A 10,193-nucleotide genomic window follows, 5' to 3' on the forward strand; every position below is an offset into this window, starting at 1 on the left:
CTAGAAGGCTCCCCATCACTTCTCCTCCCTAACCACCATATTCCAAAAAGTAGTGATTATACCTAAACATGAAGACTTATTTCAAGAATTTAAATAATTTTTAAAGAGTTAACCATAAATACAGAGTCCTGGCATGTTCCACCCATACCCAGCGCCAGGAGCTATGAAATAGGAAGCTGGCAGTGAGTTATGGTGCCTACTCTGGCTGTAAAGTAGTTTACTTTCTGCCTGAGTAAAGCATTAAGACATGCGTCAGGTATCATTAGGGAAGTTGTTCAGCAACTGTCAGCCCCCAGATAATTACAGACCATGGTTTCTTCTAAGATGTGATCCCTACTTTCCACCATGGCGGTAACTGCCTTACACCACCTGTTCCATCAGCACTGCATGCGAGAATGTGAGGGACAGGCCTGCTGCTTGCCTGAGGTTAATGATTACCCTGTGGATTTTCTCTACAATTTACACATTCTAATGTTTTCCTGCTGTGTATGATCACCTGGCAACTTTTTCAGGGAAAGAAAGAAGTGCACCATAGGTCAAAATTACCCATAGACTTTCTCACTGACTCTGAGTGTGTGTGGGTGTGGGTGTCGGTGTGTGTGGTGTGTGTGTGTAATCAACAACACTGCTGCAGTACCTTTGAACCACATTGGAAAAGGAGGAACCAAAGGCAAGAAAATGACTTGAATCAAAATCATCTCTCCAAGTGTGTTATTGATCCGTAGAAGGAATGTTCTTGTAGGGTTGCAAAATGACATTCCTGAGGGCTATGTGCATACTGCTTAGGACAGATATTACTGCTCTATATATTTAAATTGATGTTTTGCAAAACACACACAAGCACATGACATTAACCTTTGTCAACATTCCTTAAATACAGGCTTTACTAAGGAAAGCACGGGTCTTCGTGTGGTTAAGAGACCATAATTTTGGCCTAGGAAAGGTAGTCTTTATGTTGAGAAAATGAAAGCCCTTTGAAGATTAATACTTCTGCATGTCTTCATTCACTTTACAAGGGCACAGCCGTGCTGATTCCTGCACGGTAGCAATTTAAGGAGAGTAAGCATCAGCCTCACCTGAGAGATATGAATCATGATGTAATCTTCCCCAGATTGCCCCCATTCTCCAGCCTCCCACAACTTCCCAGTTCACTACAGTAATACACATCTCCTCCAGACACTTCTGAGAGTTGAGGCTGGACATCTCAGTAAATACGAACAGAGCCTCTTTCCCAATAAGTTAGCTAATTTAGGTTAGTACATTAAAATTCCCTGAAATGGTATTTGGAGTCTCTTGGAATATTTTATTCCTTAGGCAAATGTGGACCAAAATAAAATTGCATTTCCCCAAAATGCATCCGTTCCAAGGTTCAGGCCCATCCACAGAAAAATACAGCTGCCTCTCTGTGGCTTACCCTGCCTGGATCCCTAATGAGGCTCTGCTAATCTCCAATTCCTATAAGCGGCTCATTTCTTACTACATCTTGGGCTTACAGCTGTGTGGCTTTTGGGATGAGATTCTTTTTAAAAAGCTATGTTGAAAGGCAATCCATTTGATCAGAGAGTAATATTCTGACTTCATCTTTTATCAGTTCCCAGTGATACTTGGGCTGCAGGTGGAATCCTGCAGTTACCTTGTTTAACATTAAAAACAATTTCATTTTCCTGCCAGAAGCTGGTCTTACTGATCATGTTGCTGCTTAGAAGCCTGGAGAATCATGACTTTTACCTAACTTTTAGTAGTGAGAGATGGCAGATAATCCTAATTAAGAAAGAAACACAGATGGGGAGAAAGACTGCAATGCAGAACAAGAATAACAAGTCTACTGTAGTAGTGATTTCCATAATCCAAAAGAGAAAGGGAAATTGTCAAGGCAGCAGGAATTTCTTTCAAGAGCAGTCTCTACTCCAAGAATAAAGTAGAGATGCAGCTGAACTTACTCAGATCCTCTACTTCCTTCTTCAGTTCGGTTGAGGATTTCAATTTAATCTAGTGCTGCAAAACCAACAGTTCAGTAGAAAACACCACTGATTCTGAAGGGAAAATCAGTTTACTATTGCATTAACTATATTTAAATTCAGAAGGTCTGGAGACATTTTCCCCAAGGAATTACTTCTTTTCTTTACTTCAAAACATTAGTTAAATCTTCTTTTCAAAGATTTAACCTTGATATAGGAACTGTCAATGCCTGTAGTCCTGTGACTTGCTGTAGTTGATAGTCTGCTGACTTGGGTGTCTAATCCTGTTGCCAAATGATTGAATGCTTATTAATTATATCCCTGGGCAATGGCAATGGCCATTACCCAGGGTAGCATAACATGAATGCTAAATCCGAATACAGCACAGAGAAAATCTAAGATTCTCGATAAATCAGAACCTATTTGTATATATGGCTGTCAAAACAGACAATAGATCTTCTATGTACGAGCAATAAAAAACACAAAGCAAATCTATCTCTAGAATTAGAGAAGTCATGGCTTTAGGGTCAGCTAAACCTAACTCCATGTAAACACATGAAGAGTCTATATTGCCTTCTGGATAATCCATATCTTCACAGTTTGAGTGGTTTATAACGGATACAACCAACTCAATAACTCACAAATGGAGAAAGTTGTGGAAATTGATCAAAGAAATACTAAACACCAAGTATCTCCCATTTGACACTGAAAATTTACAAAATAGTCTTTAAAATTCAGAATCTAAAGGACTGTTAATGAGTCTAAAGGACTTACCAGATCAGTGTCAAAGGTCCTGTAACCGAATGTAGAGAGAAATTTGGGTTCTGTTTTGGCTAGAAAGGGTTAGTAAAACAATTTCAATTGATTGACTATTGCATATCACACATTTTATATATAGCTGTTTTACTTCTCATGGCAGTGCAGATATTATTGTCTTCATTTTAAAGAAAAATAAATTGGGACCAAGATAATAGTAATAACACTTACAATGATTGTTTTTATTACTATTAGAGTTAACGTTTGGAGGAACAATATGTCAGTTAGCCATACTAAGTCCTTTAACTGTATTATCTTACAGGAACCTTTCCAGAAAAGGTCAATATTTTCATCCTCAATTTATAGATGAAGAAATTGAGGCTTGCAGAGTTAGAATAATTTGCCCAAAATTACACAGTAAAAATAATAAGGCCAAGATTAATACCACAGTCAAGAGTTGCAGCTCTTTCAGAATTTGTCTAGCAGGATTTCTAGTTTTTACCAGAAAACCTCCCACAAAAATAAAACCAAACAGCAACACCAACAACAACAAAACCCAGTCACTTCTACTAGGCCACAACCACCAATTGGGACAGATATGATATGCTTTACTTGCTATAAATCTGATAATTTTTCAAGTTACTAGTAATGTGAAATGTAATGGTCCTCTGTAAATTACCAGTAACAAGTGCAATAATTGAAAGTACATGGTATTCACTAGGAAAATAAAGGCAATATTTAAAGTATGAAACCTAGACCAGGCCCAGTGGCTCACACTTATAATCGTAACCCTTTGGGAGTTGATTGCTTGAGGCCAGGAGTTTGAGACCAGCCTGGGCAACATAGTGAAACCCTGTCTCTACAAAAAAAAAAACCCAAAAACTTGGTCGGGCATGGTGGAAGACACCTGTAGTCCTAACCACTAGGGAGGCTGAGGTGGGGGAGGGAGAGATGATTTGAGCCCAAGAGTTTGAGATTGCAGTGACCTATGATTGTGCCACTGCACTCCAGCCTGGGCAACAGAGCGAGACCCTATCAAAAATAAATAAATAAATAAAGCATGAAATCTGGTGTCAGGTATTTGTGGTCTAGTCAGTGATACACTCAGCAGGAGTATTACAGTTGTTAGTCCCTGCATTAGTATAGCAAATAAACAACTTCCCTGAATTTCTTACCAAAAAATTTCATGGTAATACCAACACTGCTTTGAGCACCAATAAATACATTCATAGCTTATTTATCCTCATCAGTTAACCTTCATCTTATAAAAGTACAATTAACTATTGACTTCATTATTAAAGGTTGTTCTCAATTTCAAGAGTAGGGACCCTTGAAGATTTTGCCAGCCAAGGTTACATTTGTTTTTTGATTATTGCTGTCTCAGCAAAATTATGAAATACCGGCCGAGCACAGTGGCTCACGCCTGTAATCCCAGCACTTTGGGAGACCAAGGTAGGTGGATCACCTGAGGTCAGGAGTTTGAGACCAGCCTGGCTAATGTAGTGAAATCCTGTCTCTACTAAAAATGCAAAAATTAGCCAGGCCTGGTGACACGCACCTGTAAACCTGGCTACTAGGGAGTCTGAGGCAGGAGAATCGCTTGAAATCAGGAGGAGGAGGTTGCAGTGAGCCGAGATTGCACCATCGCACTCCAGCCTTGGCAAAGAGTGAAATTCCATCTCAAAACAAAAATATACATTATATGAAATACCTTAAGATCTACAAATTGATAAACAAAAAGTTCCATGAAGAAGTTTGGAAATATTCTTGAATTGTCCTAAAGCACCTACAGGATTTCAAAGTAATTTGCCAGACATGTTTTCTAATGTAGGTTTTGTAGTCTCTGGGGTTTTTCTGCTTACTGACTGCATGAGGGGCCCAGGAACTATTAGAGTGTGCATACAACAGTGTGTGTCTCTCTACTTCTCAGGCTCCCTTGCAGCTGAGTTGGCCATATGACTGACAGCAAGTCCTGGAATGCAGCCAGAAGTGATAGAAGCCTCTTTCACACCATACTCCTAAAATATTCCAAGAAATTTCCCAAACCCACTCTCTTTAGTCCGTGCATCTGGAAGTGAAAATTTTAGAAAGGGTAAAGTCACTTAATGGAAGGGGCCTAGGTCTAGCCCCTTGGAGTCAAGCTGTCCAACTAGAAATTCTGCATTAACATTTGTGGGTGGGTATTAACTTTTGTTGGGCTAAGTCATAGAGAATTGTTTTAATTGCAGTCAGCCTGATTTTATAGTGACCTTGGATCCAGAATATTACTTAGATATTACTAGTATCTACTTCATAAAGTGTCTGTGAGGATGAAATACGATAATGAACTCAAATGTAAAGCAACTCCTTCTTTACATGAGTTTGAGTCTGTAGTATATAAACTATAAGTTATGTGTTTTATGATACATGCCTCTAAAAATAAATACACATGCAATTATATATATATACACACACAAGTATATATATATGTGTGTAAACACACACCTCATTCAGTCCATATATTTCTCCACTGTGAATAAAAATGTATAGAAAGCGAGCATTCTTTAGGATGACCATTTGGTGGTTACCAGACATAGAAAAAGACAGTAATAAAATATAAATTTTAGGACGGTCTTCTGGTGATTATGCCAGACTCCTACCAGCATCTTTCCTCACCAGATCAATGGAACAGAAAATTCAATCATGTAGACTCATAGAATGGCAAGTCCACAGAGTGAATGAACTCAATATAGCTCTTTATATCAAAAGATGAGAACTAGAGAATTCAGGTTTGTGTCCCAATATGATAGCCTCTGCACATTATTATAAAGCAAATGTGAGCTTTTCCCAAGATAGAAAACTATTGTGACTGATTTCTGGGACTTTTAGAAGCCCTTCTACATGCAACTGAATTATATAGCCAAAGAACTCTTACTAACAGTGGCTATTTCTGCATCAAGTAGTAGAAAATGAGGATCACAATTTTAGAAAAGATCCCAACACTTTCTCACTAGAAGTTAGAGTAATCATCAGAATGACTAGCCTGAGTAAAATCAGTTATACCTATAGGTTTTCAGAAGTAAAAACATGTCTTTTGAAGTTGCTTTTTTTTTTTTTTTTTTTTTTTTGGTTAAATAAACATGTATCCCAGAATCTAAAGTAAAATAAAATAAAAAATTATAAAAATAAAGATGGACAAATACACTAGGCAGTTAATTACCACAAATAAAATACACATTGCCAATAAACAGAAGAAATAGTTAACCAAAAAAATTTTCTAAAATTTAGTTTATCTTGAGGCAATCTGGGGAGCTTGGACATTGGGTATATACAAACACTGGGGCTATTTAGGTAATCCTATCACAGGAACCCAACATTTTTCACTTTTCTCCAGTTCTGTTAAAAAAGAAAGGAAAAATATGTATACTCAGTACAACACTCACCTAATGCCACCAAGGGCATTGTTTACATGTGCAATAGATACTAGTTACAGTGTTGAATATAGAAATGTGTACATATGAGTTATATAGTTCCTATCCAAAAGTCAGGAGGCCCAAGATCCAGGAAGAGTTGATGTTCTTTGTAACATATGACATCAGATCACAAAAAATACAAGAATAATTTTGTTAAATAATTTTCTTGAGTACTAAAATTTTAGAAAATTATTCTATTTTTGGGATCTGTTAAACTGAAGAGCTTCTGCACAGCAAAAGAAACTACCATCAGAGTGAACAGGCAACCTACAGAATGGGAGAACATTTTGCAATCTACTCATCTGACAAAGGGCTAATATCCAGAACCTACAAAGAACTCAAACAAATTTACAAGAAAAAAACAAACAACCCCATCAAAAAGTGGGCAAAGGATATGAACAGACATTTCTCAAAAGAAGACATTCATACAGCCAACAGACACATGAAAAAATGCTCATCATCACTGGCCATCAGAGAAACGCAAATTAAAACCACAATGAGATACCATCTCACAACAGTTAGAATGGCAATCATTAAAAAGTCAGGAAACAACAGATGCTGGAAAGGATGTGGAGAAATAGGAACACTTTTACACTGTTGGTGGGATTGTAAACTAGTTCAACCATTATGGAAAACAGTGTGGCAATTCCTCAAGGATCTAGAACTAGAAGTACCATATGACCCAGCCATCCCATTACTGGGTATATACCAAAGGATTATAAATCATGCTGCTATAAAGACACATGCACACGTATGTATTGTGGCACTATTCACAATAGCAAAGACTTGGAATCAACCCAAATGTCCATCTGTGACAGACTGGATTAAGAAAATGTGGCACATATACACCATGGAATACTATGCAGCCATAAAAATGGATGAGTTTGGTCCTTTGTAGGTTTGTGTCCGTAGGAAATATGGATGCAGCTGGAAACCATCATTCTCAGCAAACTATCGCAAGAACGAACACCAAACACTGCATGTTCTCACTCGGGAACACATGGGATCACTCATCGGGAAGGGGGAACATGGGACAGGAATATCATGGGGAGGGGAGGGGGGAGATTAAATGACGAGTTGATGGGTGCAGCACACCAACATGGCACAAGTATACATATGTAACAAACCTGCACATTATGCACATGTACCCTAGAACTTAAAGTATGAATAGTTTTAAAAAATTATTCTATTTTAAAATATGTTATTTAATATACATAGTAATACTTCAAAAAATTACTTGACTGTATCAGATATATTCCTATGTATATAGTTTTCTAGGAATACCATAACAAAATATCAAAAGCTGGGTGGCTTATAGAGCAGAAATGTATTTTCCCACAGTCCTGGAGGCTGGAGGGCCACGACCAGGGAGCAGCAGGGTGGCTTCTTTTGTGGCCTCTCTCCTTGACCACGCAGTGTTTTCACGTTGTTTTTCCCTCTGCACCTGTATCCCTGGCATCTCTCTGTGTATCCAGATGTCCTTTTTTTGTAAGTACACCAGTTAGATTGGATTTGGGGTCCACCCTAATGGCCCTATTTTATGTTAATCATCTTTTTAAAGACTCTCCAAATACAGACAGTCTGAGGTACTGGAAGTTAGAGCTTTAACACATGAATTTTGAGAATACACAATTCAACTCCTAACACCATGTCATGAATTAAATAATATAGGAGAATATAATGGAATAATCATGGACCTTAGGGGAAATTGTATTACAAACAAATTCTCGGTTGATCTAGAAGTAGATGCATCCTATGGTGGTTTTTAATCCAATGGGGGTCTTCGTCACTGGCTAAGTCATTTAAGAATATGTTGAGCATCTTCTTCAGGCCAGATACTGTGGCAGGAGATGTACACGTCAGCAACAGTCCCCGTCTTGAAGAAGTTCAGAACCCAGTGAACACCCAGGAAAAGACATGAACTGTACAAATTTAATGTAATAATAAATAAGCACAACCATAGAAGAATAGACAGTGCATTAGAAGAGCAAACGTAACTATATCATTCTTCCCGGAAATAAGGAAATTTCCACAGCATAAAGGACACTTCAGTGAAATAAGAAGTTGAGCAAGAAGAAGAAAAACGAAGAAAGACCATTTCCGAGAGAGGAAGCAATCTAGGTGAAGTTTAAAAAGTGGCTGTATGCCTAGATGAAGATGTAAGCTAGAGAATAATGATGATTTGGTCAGAAGAAGGAAAGACCTGGTGTACTCTAATGCACTTGGATGTATGTAGTGTAATGCTGCCAAATAAAACATTTTGCAATGAGGGAAATCTTCTATGTCTGAGGTGGGTTAGATAAGGTGGTCGTAGCCTCTCTTAAAGAGGAACAAACCACCCAACAGTGCACAAACCATATCCTGGGTTCATGGTTAGAACATCCTGCCACAAGCTGGTAAAAGAGAAAGGGAGAAAATCCCCGAATTTTTGCAAGCACAGAAGCCCATGAACAGTGTCTTTGGGTTGATCTATGCTCATTATAATAGTTAAAAACACTGCTGTGTAGAGAATTAAGATGCTAAGGAGGCATGCAATATATGTACTAGCATGGCAGCTGTAGTGCATATGTGTCCAGAAGAGCACCCACAACATGCATTGCAACAATGCCCATTCCCACCCCTTCATGAAAATCATGTAAGACTCGCATAAAGGGAGTTTCCCCAGCATCAGTAGGTGCTGTCTTACTTTTGAGCAACCTACTCTGATCAGCTGTCAGAGTGTACTTTTACTTTCCAATAAACTCCTTTATCTATTATTATTATTATTATTATTATTTTGAGACAGAGTTTCACTCTTTTTGCCCCGGCTATAGTGCAATGGTGCGATCTCAGCTCACCACAACCTCTGCCTCCTGGGTTCAATCAATTCTCCTGCCTCAGCCTCCTGAGTAGCTGAGATTACAGGCACGCACCACCACACCCGGCTAATTTTTGTATTTTTAGTAGAGATGGGGTTTCTCCATGTTGATCAGACTGGTCTCAAACTCCTGGCCTCAGGTGATCCACCCGCCTCAGCCTCCCAAAATGCTGGGATTACAGGTGTGAGTCACCACACATGGCCTCCATTGTCTACTTTTATTTGGACTCACTCTCAAATTCCTTTGTGTGGTGAAATCAGGAACCTGAACTGGCTCATGGACAACATGTGTGTACTGTGCAATATGGTAGCCACTAGCCACATGTGCCTATTGAGAATTTGAAACGTGTCTTGTGCCACAGAGTAACTCAATTTTTAAAAACTTTATTTGTTTTAAATGTAAATTTAGATAGCCAACATGACTCATGACTACTGTATTTGACAGTGTAGATTTAGAAAGAAAGGGTTTTTTATCTTTTTTCTTCATCTATACTGTCCACATGCACAATACACTCAATTAGATACATTTTTCATTACATGTGAGATGTGTAGCAGGATGTTTAAGTGGAAATTTGACTGTGAATATATGGCAACAAGCATTAGAAACCAAAATGAGTTGCAAAATAGATCACCAAGTTTATTAGTAAGGGTTCTTCAGAAAAACAGAACCAATAGGATATGTGTGTGGATAGAGACAGAGCCAGCAAGCTGGAGATGCAGGACAGCTGAAGGTGGAGTGCCTGTCCAAGAGTTGGCAGGCTCAAGATCCAAGAAGAGCTAATGTTTCAGTTTGAGTCTAAAGGCAAGAAAAAGCTGATGTCCCAGTTTCAAAGGAAGCAAGGCAGGAGGAATTCTGTCTTACACAGGGGAGGGTTGGTGTTTTTGTTCTATTCAGACCTTCCACTGACTGGATGTACCCACATTAGGGAGGGCAATCTGCTTTCCTCCGCCTATTGTTTTCAGTGCTGATCTCATCCAAAACACCTGCACAGAATCACCTAGAATGTTTGACCAAATATCTGGGCACCTGTAGCTCAGACAAGTTAACTCATGAAATTAACCATCACACCAAGTGAAAACTAAAAAAAGTACTTAATTAGAGACTCAAACCTCTCACGCATGTGAAGAATATAAGAGTTTAGACAGCAGTTGTGGAAAGAATTTGTGGGG

At 38.6% G+C, this 10,193-nt stretch overlaps 1 non-coding gene across 1 annotated transcript; it reads left to right on the plus strand.

The window, feature by feature from the left end:
* The first annotated feature begins 3,166 nt into the window (after positions 1 to 3,166).
* LOC117086487 lies at positions 3,167 to 3,228 on the plus strand. The gene has a single exon (XR_004438388.1). It is a non-coding gene; the product is annotated as a U7 small nuclear RNA (small nuclear RNA).
* Positions 3,229 to 10,193: the final 6,965 nt, after the last annotated feature.

This window comes from Trachypithecus francoisi, unplaced genomic scaffold (assembly GCF_009764315.1).
Source record: "Trachypithecus francoisi isolate TF-2019V2 unplaced genomic scaffold, Tfra_2.0 Lachesis_group1, whole genome shotgun sequence".
In the NCBI taxonomy this organism is placed as follows: Eukaryota; Metazoa; Chordata; class Mammalia; order Primates; family Cercopithecidae; genus Trachypithecus; species Trachypithecus francoisi.